This window comes from Lutra lutra, chromosome 8 (genome assembly GCF_902655055.1).
Source record: "Lutra lutra chromosome 8, mLutLut1.2, whole genome shotgun sequence".
Classification (NCBI taxonomy): domain Eukaryota; kingdom Metazoa; phylum Chordata; class Mammalia; order Carnivora; family Mustelidae; genus Lutra; species Lutra lutra.
In genome coordinates this window covers 28,768,184-28,782,359 of record NC_062285.1, presented here as the reverse complement: position 1 = coordinate 28,782,359, position 14,176 = coordinate 28,768,184, and the positions used below count along the sequence as shown (strand labels likewise).

Genomic DNA, 14,176 nt, shown 5'->3' with positions numbered 1-14,176 from the left:
AAGGCCTCCTGGTCTCCTCCAAAGTTGCTTGACTCTGGAGCCAAACACATACTCTTCTTTGGTGCATTTGGGACTTAACCAGCTACATAACCATTCCAGTTTAGGCTGTCCGTGACTCAGCTGCCTTCTTGGACCTGTTCACCTTCATCCATTCTGCAGCCATTTACTCATCATGCATTCCGGAACCATCTACAGACCACCCTGTGTGTGTCAGTCGTTGTGCTGGGTGCTGGGGTACATCATCCCTTGTCTTTGAGGATCATACGGTCTTGTTGGGGGAGATAACCATGAAAAGTGATAGTTTCAAAACTGTATGATAGATGCTACATGGGGGTAAACAGGTGCTGTGCAGACACCTCAGAAAGGTGCTGTTGCTGATCTTGGGGGGCAGGAAATCACTTCCTATGAATTTCCCTGTTTAAGCAAAGACCTAAAGGAAAAGCAGGAGAAAGGCAGGAGACATAAGGGGGAGAGAGGGAAAACATTCTGTACAGGAGAAGAAGACTGGCCAGAGCCTATGAGAAACAGGAAGATCCAATTCAAAGAGAAGCGTGATCAGTTCTCAGTGGAGGGAGCAGGGAGTAGAACAACAATGGAGTGATGACTGTGAAGGCCCTTTTCTGCCAGGTTAGGGCACCCAAATATAACTGGGATCTGCAGAGGGATGCATGCTCTGTACCATGTTCCCGTTGGAATAGCCGTTTACTGATTCTGATGTGCTGGTATCAAAGCATCCATCTGAGCAAGTTAATAAGCTCTCAGCCATTTGGCTAGTTCTCTTACTCCCCTGACTTTCCACAGTTAGCCGCCCCTGTGACCAGAGCAAGTGCACTGTTTGCGTCCTCTGACTGGTGGCACTGCCTGAGTTCCACCTTCCTTATCACACACTCTACTCCTTCATTTCTGTGACCCTCCTGGACTGGAAGACAGCATGAACGCTCGTGAAAAAAGAAACAAGATGAAACCAGAGAGGGAGACAAACCATAAGAGACTCTTAATCTCAGGAAACAAACTGAGGGTTGCTGGAGAGGAGGGAGGTGGGAGGGATGGGGCGGCTCGGGGATGGACATTGGAGAGGGTATGTGCTACGGTGAGTGCTGTGAATTGTGTGAGACTGATGATTCACAGACCTGTACCCATGAAACAAATAATACATTGTATGTTATTATTTTTTTTTAAAGTACACTGGTAGTTGGGGCGCCTGGGTGGCTCAGTCTGGTAAGTGTCTGAGTCTTGATTTTGACTCAGGTCATGATCTCAGGGTTGTGGGGTTGAACCTGGCTTCAGGCTCCATGCTCAGTGTGGAGTCGGCTTGATATTCTCCCTCTCCCACCCCGACACAGGCTCTCTCTCTCTTTCTCTCTAAACTAAATCTTTTTTTTTTAAGTACACTAGTAGCAGGCAAGATGAAAATAAGTATAAAACAATGAAATTGAAGAACATCAAGAGTAAAGAGAAAAACCTTAAAAGCTGCCAGGAATAAAAGATTCCATGCAGAGGATCACTGGATGCACTAATGGAAGATTGTCATTACTACAATAGATGTGAAAAGGCAGTAATGTCTTCATGACCCGGAGAGAAATTACTATCAATCTAACACTTTATCTTCAACAAAACCATTAAAAATGGATAAATAGACATTTTTATAATCACAAAGATTTAGAGAATTAACCAATCATAGACTGTCACTGCAAGATACACTTAAAAAGAAAAAAATGAAGAAAAAAAAAAGAAAAAAATGAACCCAGAGGGAAGGTATGGATACAAGATAATGGTGAACACAGATGTCAGTAGAAATAAGAGAGTTTATTAACTACTGACTACTAGAAAAGTTTCTAGAGTTATAAAAGATTAAATTAAAGAATGTGTGTGTGTGTGTGTGTGTGTGTGTGTGTGTGTGTGTGTGTGTGTGTGTGTGTTTTGACACAAAAAGAGAGTGTATGAGCAGGGAGGGACAGAGGGAGAGGGAGAGAGTGCTCAGTGAGAAGTCTGATGTGGGGCTCGATCTCACAACCCTGACATCATGACCTGAGCTCAAATCAAGAATCTGACTTGATCAACTGTCTGAGCCACCCACACACCCAAAATTGAAACTTTAAATAACAATATGAAGTATTCAGTGGGAGAAGGTTAAAATGCTTAACAACTTTAGACTTAGCTTTAAAAAGAAATTAGAGGTAGGAACATATTTTTAAATTTTAATGGTGATCTCTGAAAGAATAGAATTCTGAACAAGTGGAAGGGAGAAATAGGAAGATGAAAACTTTATCAATCCAACAGAAGACAGAAAAAAGGAAAACTACAAAGGGAATGAGAGTAAATTAAAATTACCATTGTTGGGGTGCCCAGGTGGCTCAGTCAGTTAAGCATCTGCCTTCAGCTCAGGTTGTGATCCCAGGGTTCTGGAATGGAGCCCCACATCGGGCTCCCTGTCCATTGGGGAACCTGCCTCTCTCTCTCTCTCTATCTGCCTCTCCCCCAGTTCATGATCTCTCTCACACTTCTCTCTCTCTCTCCCAAAAATAAATAAAATCTTAAAAATAAAATTACCAGTGTTGGAAATAACATGCAATATACCAACAGTCACAAAAATTTGAGTGGATTAAACCAGGAGCTGGCAACATTTTTCTGTAAAGGACCAAGTAATAAATATATTTGGTGTTGTGGGTCACATACAGTTTCTTCAATCCTTTAAAGACCTAAAAAAAAAAAAAATCCTAGCTTGCAAGCCATGCAAAAACAGATTCCAGACCATATTTAGCCAATGAGAGGAGCTGGTCAACCTCCAGATCAAAATTTTAACAGACAAAAATTTCCAGATTGGGCTTTCCTTTTTTTAAGCCATCTATATGCTTCTCATAAGAGAAGAACCTTAAAACACATAAAGGATTTATAATGAAGAGTGAGAAAATGTATACTTACAAGCCAAAGGAAGCTAAATGGCAGACCTGGAGGCAAAGGTTCAAGTGCAGGTAGTTAAGTGAAAGGGCATCTCAGGAAACATCTGCAGGAAAGTGGAGACATGAGAAAGAGGAGAGAAGAAGCTGATTGATCAAAGAGGTGTTGTCAGCCACTTACCACTTTAGGCAACTGGAGAACAGTCCCCTGAGGGACTCTGGGAGACAGAGAGAATGTGCCTCAGAGCCAACTCACCTGAGGAACAAAGAAGCTTGAGTGTTTATTGACCAACTCTGTAACCATCATTGCTGAGCAGTGGCTGTGGGGACATTAGCTCTTTGGCTTTCTTGGCTTGCCTTATGGATAAGTTTTCTACCATGGCCAGGGAAAAAAGCCCTCGAGCAGAAAGTCACAGGTTCTTGTAGAAAGCAGTCTTTACACAGAGAGATGAATGCTGAGGGAATGTGTGCTGGGCAAAGAGTGAATTCTACTATATTTACCGTATTAGTACAATATTAATAGAAGTCAAATTGAATTTAAGGCAAAAGGCACTGGAAGGGATAAAATGGGAAATTACATAATAATAGAGGAATAATCACCAAAAAACCAAAGCAATCATGAATTAGCTCAAGACATAGCATCAAAATATGTAAAGCCAAAAATTGACATAATCACATGGATAAATTGACAAATTTACAATCCTCGTTGAAGATTTTAATGAACCGTTAGAAGAAATGAATAGAGCAAACAAAAATTCGTTAAGGAAAACAAAAGATATGGTGGAAAATATTAAGTTGAGATAACCTACAATAAGAATGAAAATGTGAAGCAAACATTTCTGACCAAAATGGTTCCCACTGGGCTAAAATCAAGGGCCATGGACTCTAGGAGAAAATCCATTTCTTTGCATTTTTCTGCTTCTAGAGGCCACATGCCTTCCTTGGTTCATGGCACCTTCCTCTATCTTCAGAGCCAGTTGTCTGCATCTATAAAAGTTTTTGACTTTCTTGTCTTTCTTTTTCACTTCTAAGAACTCTTGTGATTACATTGGGTTGGCCCAGATAATCAGGATAATCTCCTCATCTCAGAATCCTTAGCTTAATCATGTCAGCCAAGTCCCTTTTGCCATGTAAGGTAACGTATTCACAGCTTCTAGGACTAGCACATGGACTTCTCCAAGGGGGGCCGTCATTCTGCCCACCACACAAGCTAAATAATTTTTGCACTGTGTATACTAGAGACAAAGAGACACATTTCCAAGGCTGATTTAGATTCAGAAACTTCAAACCACATTTTTTCTTCAGATGGCTTTTGGAATTCTGTTTTAGTGCTTTAGTGTAAGTTTCAAGATAAGGTTTAGATAAATTGTTAAGTGTAACCAACCATAGTACAAAATAATAAAACCTATAAGTTGCATCTAAGAGTTGTTGCTCTGCAACCTCATTTCATAACTCACTCCATATTCACTACATGATTTGTTCTCACCTACAATACTACAGTGTACCTTTGCTTACAAATAGCGTGGACCAGTCATTTTTCTATCATAAAACACAAAATTAATATGCTTGATCTAATAGTTTTCTAGAGAGGGCTACACATCCCTTCCCATAGGAAATATATTTTCTTTTCAAAAACTTTAGAGTATTTCCAAATACTAATTATGTACTAAATAACAAAGGAAATAATGCTTTTTAAAGAATTGTTGACATAGAAAGAAATTCTCTAACATGAATGAAATTAAGTTAGAAATCAGCAACATAAAGATAGAGAAAATATGCTTGGAAACTTAAATAACATAAGTTGAAGAGGAAGTCACACTAGAAATTACAGTTAGCACTAAGCAGCAAAGAATGTACTACATGAGAATCCACTAAAGTTATGGCACTTAAAGTTGAATGTATAGCACCAAAATACCTTTATTAAAAAATATATATATTTATATACATATATATTCTTTTAAATAAGCTAGTGATTGGATTAAGAAGCTAGAAGAGAGATGTAAAATGAAGGCAAGAAATAGAAATAATTTTATAAAAATTAATTAAGTGAAAAATAAGGGAATATTAGAGAAGATGAACAATAAAAAACTGATTTTTTTTTCGATTTTTCTCTAACTTTATTTTTTTGTTTAATTTTATTTTATTTTTGTATGTGTGTGTGTGCATTCCAAAGTTCATTGTTTATGCACCTCACCCAGTGCTCCATGCAATATGTGCCCTCCTTAATACCCACCACCAGGCTCACTCAAACCCCCACCCCCACCCCTCCAAAACCCTCAGTTTGTTTCTCAGAGACCATAGTCTCTCATGGTTTGTCTCCTCCTCTGATTTCCCCCAGCTCACTTAAAACACTAATGACAGATCAAGATTTTTTTTAAAAACATAAATGTTTATTATGAACAGGTTTATGCTCCAAATTTAAATATTTAGATTAAAAACTTCTTTAAAATAATCACAAAAACTAACAGAATGAAAAATTTTACAACATGAATATTCTGATAGTCATTAAAAAGACTAAATCAGTAATCAAAGCTCTCTTCCCCACCAAAAAGACATCAGGTACTTATAATTTCATGGCTGAGCGTTTTATCTTCAAGGTATGGATAGTTTCCAACTTAGACACATTAGTTCAGAGAACTGGAAAAAAAAGAAAAGCTACTTAGCTAATTTTTAAACCTAGTGTGATGTTGGGATCAGGGAAAACGTTAAGAAAAAAAAAAGTATAGATACATTTCATTTATGAGCACAGCAACAAAACATTCTAAAGAAAATAGCTGGAAATCAAATTCAACAGCACTTACATTTAAGTTGGGTTCATCTCAGAAGTGGCAAGGTGATTTCAGAAAGAATTCTAAAATCTTTTGATACAGAGGTTAAGACAATCTTTTATGATTACCTCTGTAATTCAGAAAACGCATATGTTAAAAAAATCAATTCATGATGATTTTTAAAAATCTTAGCAAACTAGGAACAGGAGGGAACATAATATTCAAAACATACAATAATCATGCATATTGTTGAAACTTTAAAAACACTCACATTAAAGTCAGGGACCAAATAAGGCTATTTCATGTCACCACCTCCATTCAACTGTGTGCAAGACATTCTAGACAATCCAGTAGATGAACAAAAACATAGGAGGTAAAAGAATTTGAAAGAAAGCCATGATGCATATTTATATACATCTAAAACCTGAATGTAATATTATTTCTAGTAATAAACCAATATAAAATTCTAAAACTAAATTGAAAGTTGGTCCAAATTTTTGCATATGTGCTCAGTATAATCAATAACTCTCCAAATAATCCATTACAAAAGCAACACATAAAGCATACTTTTTGCAATGACAACAAAAACCATAATTTACCTAAGGATAAATCCAACAAAGTTGTACTAGACAATTATAAGAAAAATAAATCATTGTCAAAGTAATGGGAGTCTCAAGTAAATGGAGGAGTGTTGAATAAAGGCGATGTTTTTGGATTGGAAGATTCATTATAATGAAGTAACTGTTTGCAAATTAACTTATAAATTCAGCATAAAACCTAATTCCATTTAAAATATCATCCCAGTTTTTTTTGGGCGCCTGGGTGGCTCAGTGGGTTAAGCCGCTGCCTTCGGCTCAGGTCATGATCTCAGGGTCCTGGGATCGAGGCCCACATCGGGCTCTCTGCTCGGCAGGGAGCCTGCTTCCCTCTCTCTCTCTCTCTGCCTGCCTCTCCGTCTGCTTGTGATCTCTCTCTGTCGAATAAATAAATAAAATCTTTAAAAAAAAAAAATATCATCCCAGTTTTATATAGAACTTGACAAGTATCCTTAATATTCATATAGTAGAGAAAAGGACAAGAATAGCTTAAAAATATTTAAAGAACAAGCTGGAGAAGAGATCGATACTTCTTAGAAAATTATGCTGATTAATATGATTTTGGCACAGAGATAGACAAGATGCCCGGCAGAATAGGATACAGAGCTCAGTCTCATGTATACAGTGACATTTAATATTTGTCAGGAGTTGTGTTACTGACCAGTGCAGTAATAAAGTGGTGGTGGAAAAATTAGTTATCAATATGGGAAAAGATAAAACTTAGTTCTTAGCTTATTTCCCAGGCTGAATTAATACTAAGTGTGTAGAGTAACATTCTAAAAACTTAGATCATAGCATTATAAATGTTACTAAAACTTGAAGATAGAGAGAAGAGGGTTCTCAACATACAAAAGCAATCAAGGAAAGAATTGATAAATTTGACTCCTTTAAAATATTAAACCCCTTAAGACACTATAAATTTACGATAAAACACAAACAACAACAACAACAACAAAGATATTGGCAATGCATATAGCTGATTAGTTGCCAGAATTTCTAATGGTTACCTACAAATTAAAGAGAGAGAGAGAGAGAAAGGAAGGAAGGAAGGAAGAAATCTCAATAAAAAGGCAAAGTATTGTGGGAGGTGAGGAATGAATAAGCAGAGCATAAGAGATGTATGACGCCATAATGATAGGTACATGTCATTATATATTTGTCCAAACCCATGAAATATACAACACCGAGAGAGAACCGTAATGTGAATTGTGGACCTTGGGTAATAAGGTAGGTTATTGATGTAGCTTCCTCAGTTGTAACAAATATACCACTTTTTTTTAAATTATTTATTTATTTATTTATTTATTTTCAGCATAACGTTATTCATTGTTTTTGCACCACACCCAGTGCTCCATGCAATCCGTGCCCTCTCCAACACCCACCACCTGGTTCCCCCAACCTCCCACCCCCTGCCCCTTTAAGACCCTCAGATTGTTTTTCAGAGTCCATAGTCTCTCATGGTTCATCTCCCCTTCCAATTTCCCCCAACTCCCTTCTCCTCTCCCAGATATGGACCCTCAACTCTATGGTCAAATAATCTTCGACAAAACAGGAAAAAATATACAGTGGAAAAAAGACAGTCTCTTCAATAAATGGTGCTGGGAAAACTGGACAGCTATATATAGAAGAATGAAACGTGACCATTCTCTTACACCGTACACAAAGATAAACTCAAAATGGATAAAAGACCTCAACGTTGAGACAGGAATCCATCAGAATCCTAGAGGAGAACATAGGCAGTAACCTCTTCGATATCAGCCACAGCAACTTCTTTCAAGATATGTCTCCAAAGGCAAAGGAAACAAAAGTGAAGATAAACTTTTGGGACTTCATCAAAATCAAAAGCTTCTGCACAGCAAAGGAAACAGTCAAGAAAACAAAGAGGCAACCCACGGAATGGGAGAAGATATTTGCAAATGACAGTACAGACAAAAGGTTGATATCCAGGATCTATAAAGAACTCCTCAAACTCAACACACACAAAACAGATAATCATATCAAAAAATGGGCAGAAGATCTGAACAGACACTTTTCCAATGAAGACATACAAATGGCTATCAGACACATGTTCATCATCACTAGCCATCAGGGAGATTTAAATTATATATACCACTTTTGAGGTGAGGTTAATAATTAATGTGTGGATCCAGGGGTATGTGGGAAGTCTCTGTACCTTCCCCTCAATTTTGTTGTCAACATTAAACTGCTCTAAAAGAATAAGTCTTGATTTTTAAAAATAGTCAAAGTTATATGAGATGCAATTTCTAGAAAAAGATTGCCTAATGACCAATAAACATAAAAAATTGTTCAGCCTTTATCAGTAATTGGAGAAATGCAAAATAAAAATCTGCCATTTCACATTATGAGATTGGAAAAAATATTTAAATTCTGACAATACCAAATGGTCACTTGGATGTGGAACAATGAGAACTTTCAAATGTTTCTGTTGGAAATATTACTTTGTACAAAATATTTGGAGAATAATTTGACAATATCTAACAGAAATGAACAAAAGAAAGATAAAGATTAGATTGTCAACAGCAACTCTCACTGGGGATGGAGAGAGGTGAATAGGACCCAGGAAGAGTACATAGGAGGCTTCCACTTTACCTGCAATACTTAATTTCTTATAAAAATGTGAAGAGAATGTTTATAAAAAATAAAATAAACATAAAAAAGTGTGAAGACAATATGGTAATATGTTAAAATCTGATAAAATGGGGGTACAAGTGCCTTTTCTATTTTAATTTGTATACTTATCTGGGTCATTTTATTCAAAATATATACCTAGCATGTGCCAAACACTCTTTTAAGAACTGTGGATAGATAACTGAACAACAACAACAACAAAAATCCCCAGCTTCATAGAACTTATGTTCTAGAGTGTTTAAAATATTCCATATTTTTAAAAGGGAAAAAGACTAAGAGAAAGATGAAGTGGATACAACTCTTTTTGAGAAAGGTTGGTTGGCATTAGGTAGATTCCAGTTGGGCTTGGTGACCATTAGTTTATGGTGGTTAGAAATATATCCAGGAAAATGATTTTCTCTAATGGATTCAACTGCCTGATTGCAAACAAGGAGGAGGATTGGGACTGGGTTGGTCCATAGTTGAAGTTTTTGCCAGACAGGGAGGTGTCATTAAAAACCAAAGGTACAGTGAGGATTCTGGGAAGATGGCAGAACAAAGAGTGCAGGAATCTGTGTTCCCACTTAGACAATAATTGCACTGACAGAATCTCTCCTGTGTAACTATTTTGGAACTCCGAAGTCAAGCAACTTCCAAGGGAAAACTTGGACAGTAAATTGTGGTTAAGTTCAATCAATTTCAGCTCACAGTGTGGTAGCAGCTATGCCTTTTCCACCTCCACATCCTTTCGGCTACCCCAAAATGCCACCCTCCCTGGCAAGCAGCCTTGTGTGTTCCTAAAGCAGCTTGAGCAACTTTGGGAAGCTGGGATGGGCAATAAAAATCCTGTCCTTCTGTGCACTGATCCTTGATTGCTGCTCTGATTGCATGCAGTGTGCAGAGAGAGGGGACTGCAACCATTGTGGCAAACCCCTCCCTCTCTGGCCGAAGTGACTTCCAGGGCATTTAAAGGTCTGGTGACTCCCCTCTTTCATTTTTATCTCTGTCCCCTGTTGGGAGTCAGACATGAAAGATTAGAATATTCAAAAGGAACCACATATACAGGGCAATTAGAAAGTTACTACATACCCAGGGAAAGGCGCAGGCTCAGAAAAGACCTGAGAAGACCTAAGTTTGTACCTCAGGCTGATCCTCAGCATAGAGACATCCTATAAAAAATCAAAGGAAAAAAAAAAGATTTAAAAAAAATCAGTGAACCCTGGGGCAGGGGAAGGATATGATTTCCAAAGTTATCACATCACTAGAAGAAAATTTGCAGTTTTAAACAACAAAACCAACAACAAACAATACAAAGAAATAGGAAATACAAAGAAAAAATACAAATACAAAGAAATAGGAAAGTATGATCCATTCGAAGGATGAAAAAAACTGTCCCAGAGGAAAACCAGATGATAGACCTACTGGACAATGATTTAAAAACAACTGTCTTAAGGATGCTCAAATAACTAAAAAAAAGATGAGGAGAAAGCCAAGTAAACAATGTGTGAAGAAAATGGAAATATCTATAAAGAGATGTAAAATGTAAAAAATAAAATTCTGTCTAGCATGTGGAAGCAACACAAGTGTCCAGATAAGTGTGGTATACATGTACTGTGGAATATTACTCAGCCTTGAAAAGGAGGAAAGTTCTTCTGTGGCGGGGATGAGCCTTATTAGATGACTTAGTGTCAGTATGGAAGTCCAATGTTGCTTTTCTTGCTCAGTGATTGTAAAGACTTTGAGTAGTTCCAGCATGACCTAAACTGCGCTCCTATTCCTACCAAAGGTACAACACTATGTATTGGCTACTATAGTGTTTCAAAATATTTGAGACATTTCTTTAAATTTTGCACAACCCAAAATGATGGTGTTTCGTAAGGATCACAAGTTCGGCATTCCTTAATTCTTTCTGCCCTTTGTTACAAGTATCATTTAAAGAATAAAGTATATATTGCATGAAAACATTATGACTTTTTCCTCTTGGTATAAATCAATTCCAAGATAACTGAAAAAAAAATTTAGTGAATGAAATAAAACAGTCACAAAAAGACCAATACTATATGATTCCATTTGTGTGAAGTGCCTAGACTGCTCAGAATCAAGTTGGCAAGTAAAGTAGTGACTGTCAGGGACTGGCAGGAGGGGTATTGGAGAGTTGGTGTTTAATGGACAGTTTTGCGAGATGAAGAGAGTTCCATGTATCAGTGGTGGTGATGGTTGCACCACAGTGGGAATGTACTTGATGCTGCTGAACTGTACCTTTAAAAATTGGTAATATGGTGAGTTTTATGTTTTGTGTATTTTACCATAATAAAAAAAATGGTGGGGGGAAGCAAAGGTACAAGGGCCAAGGGAGTGTAGAATGCAAGAGAATAGTTGAAATAATGGATCTTGGAATCCAAACTGGATAAGAAGGAAAGGGAAAAAGAGAAAGTTTGGGGGTAGATGTTCCATGGAGGCTGCAGAAGAGTGAGTGTTAGTGGGGATATCTGAGCAGACAAGCTGGAAGGCCAAGGTGCTGCTTGGAGAGCTTTGAACTGATTTTGGAGTGGAGCGTTTTCTTGGTTTTTGTTTTTTGTTTTTTGTTTTTTTGTTTTCCCCACTTAATGATACACCCTGGATATTTTTCCATTTCAAAAGTCATAGTTCTATCTCACCCATTTTACCATAGAGTTCCATTTTTCAGATGCATCATAATTTAATCAACCATTCTCTTACTGTAATCAGTTTCAAATTATGTTTAAAAGTATATTATTTAAACTAATCAATTATGATCCTTCCAGAAATCCTCACCAAGAAGCCTCAGACATCTTGAGGCAGTGGAAGAAGACTTGTGGTTCCAGAGAGACTCAAGACCAAAACTTAAGACCAAAATTTTTCAAAACTAGTGACTGGTGCCCCCGCACTTCCCCCCACCAAGAAGGAGCAGCAGCCTTGAGGTAGATAGCCTGGAATATTCCACTGCACACTCAGGTCATGTTGGGGGAGAGATCAGGTTATTCTAACATGCCCATTAATGTATATGAATTACTTAGTTAATTCCAATGAGTTGCTTCTATTTGAAAAGAATTGTATCAGGAATTGGAAGTGTAAAACATGGTCCGATAATGAAGGCATAATTAAATGAAGACATAAGTTATTACAATGTAAAGTTAAATCAGAGGCAGATTTAACATGAAGAAGCTGCAGTGTAAGTGCCCCTCACTTCCATAGGCCCTTTCCAAAGCTTTGGGAGAGACCCTATAATCATACTTATGTGGTCATACATTCAGTAAACTTTGAAAAGTGAGAAGTTTTTTTTTTAAACTAAAGTTAAACTGTCTCTTTCTCATCTTACTTTCCCTACCATTGAAATGGCCAATGACATTTTTGAGACCCAACAAAAAAGTTGTATTGAGGACACATGTAGTTGAGTTCATTGAAATATATGTATAGGGCTCACAAATACTTCCTTTTAGAATGAACTGATTGCCAGCTACACTGGTTTAGGAGTGATTTCTAGAAATGTCTTACTACCCCTGTGCTGACCCTTTGAGTTCATGGCTTGAGGGTATAGAACAGAGGCTTTACCATGACAGGAACATGCCCTGTGGCACTCAGCCCAGGAAGTAGATGGTTCCTGGAGGAGATGCTAGGGTTTGACATGTGTGCAGCCAGAAATGAGTCTGGAGAATTCTTCCAATCAGACATGTAGAACTGTAAATGAAGGATATGGTTCTAATAGTGCTGGTCAGATCAGAACTTTGCAAAGTCAGGAATACTTTTAATAACACAGCATAAGCGGTAATACACTTGAACAGGTGCCATCTTTTCCTTCTTTTTGTTGGTAATTGTACAAAATAATAGAATACATAGGTCTCGAGGCACAAGCTGGTAGCAGTACTACAAAGAGGGAGTCCATCTATATGTGAAGTTCTACAGTATAGTCGTTCCAGTTATCAACAATAAAAACAGAAGAAAGACTGAATTGTATCTCCATTTTCTCTATAGAAAATACTACAATTAAGTCACTCTACCAGGTAGCTATTGAACAAAAATGTTATTTTTCTGGATTTTGAATATTCATTGTATTCGTTAACTCATTAAGACTTGATTTTGTTGTGATTTCTTTATTCTAAATAAATATGCATTTTCATATCTAATTTTGTGTTAATCATTTTCAATTACTTCTCCTAAAGAGGTCTCCTCAAATTGCTTAAACCTCAGGGCCTGTGGAACATGGATCTGTCCCAGTACAAAGCAATGAGTGTGATGAGAGAGAAACATAATGGGGTCTGTGGGAGTTCTGAGAAGGAAGACATTATTCATGACCAAGGTGATCAAAGCAAGGTTTTACCTGAGCTATGACCAAGCGGAAGAACTTGAATTCAGAGATATGACAAATGATGTTCTAAACAAAAAAGCGAATGCTTCATAACATTTTTTAAGTTAACACACAGTATAATTTTAATGAGTTAAGCATATGGCCATTCCAATACCTTAATGTCTACACTTATGTCTACAAACACTTAATGTCTACAAACACATATTAATGAAAGAAGATGTTGCTGGAAAGACGATTTATTCACAGTATAGTTTCAATGAGTTAAGCATACGGCTATTCCCATATGTTTCTTCACATATATTTACAAACACTTAGGTCTTTTTATTTGTGTATTTATTATTTTTTATTTTTTTCAAGTTTTCATTTTAATTCCAATTAGTTAACATACAGCATTATATTAGTTTCAAATGTACAATATAGCGATTCAACACTGCCATTTCCTCCCCTGTGATCATCTTCATAACTTTTTAATAATTTCTATCCCTGGATCTATGCACTCAAATATGGTTTGTCATTGACACATCCCCTTCTCCACCTTCACATCCCTTCTGATTCCATATATAAAAACCTTTTCTGGGCACCTGAGTGGTTCAGTCAGTTAAGCATCTGCTTTTGGCTCAGGTCATGATCCTGGGGTCCTGGGATCGAGTCCCACATCAGACTCCCTGCTCAGCAGAGAGTCTGCTTCTCCCTTTGTCTCTTCCTCTGTCTCTCCTCCTGCTTGTGCTTGTTTGCTCTCTCTCAAATAAATAAAATCTTGAAAAAAAAAATGAATACCTTTCCTGTTGGTGTTTTGTGGACATTGGTTCAAGTAACAGATGAGTACAAACTTGGTGGGTGTCCAAGAAAGAGAATTTTTCAGGCTGGATTCTGCTTTGGAGTCCAAACCTAGAGAAATATGACAGTTCTATAATGTAGTCCAGGTCCTATTTCATAAATAAAGACAAACATAAATACTGCATA

At 37.2% G+C, this 14,176-nt stretch overlaps 1 long non-coding RNA gene across 1 annotated transcript in view; it reads left to right on the top strand.

Moving 5' to 3' along the window:
- Positions 1-12,963, top strand: part of LOC125108006 (uncharacterized) — a 71,897-nt gene extending 58,934 nt beyond the window's left edge. The window contains exon 5 of the long non-coding RNA XR_007129729.1: positions 11,673-12,963. This is a non-coding gene — a long non-coding RNA (uncharacterized LOC125108006). The remainder of the gene's footprint in view (positions 1-11,672) is intronic.
- The last annotated feature ends 1,213 nt before the right edge of the window (positions 12,964-14,176 follow it).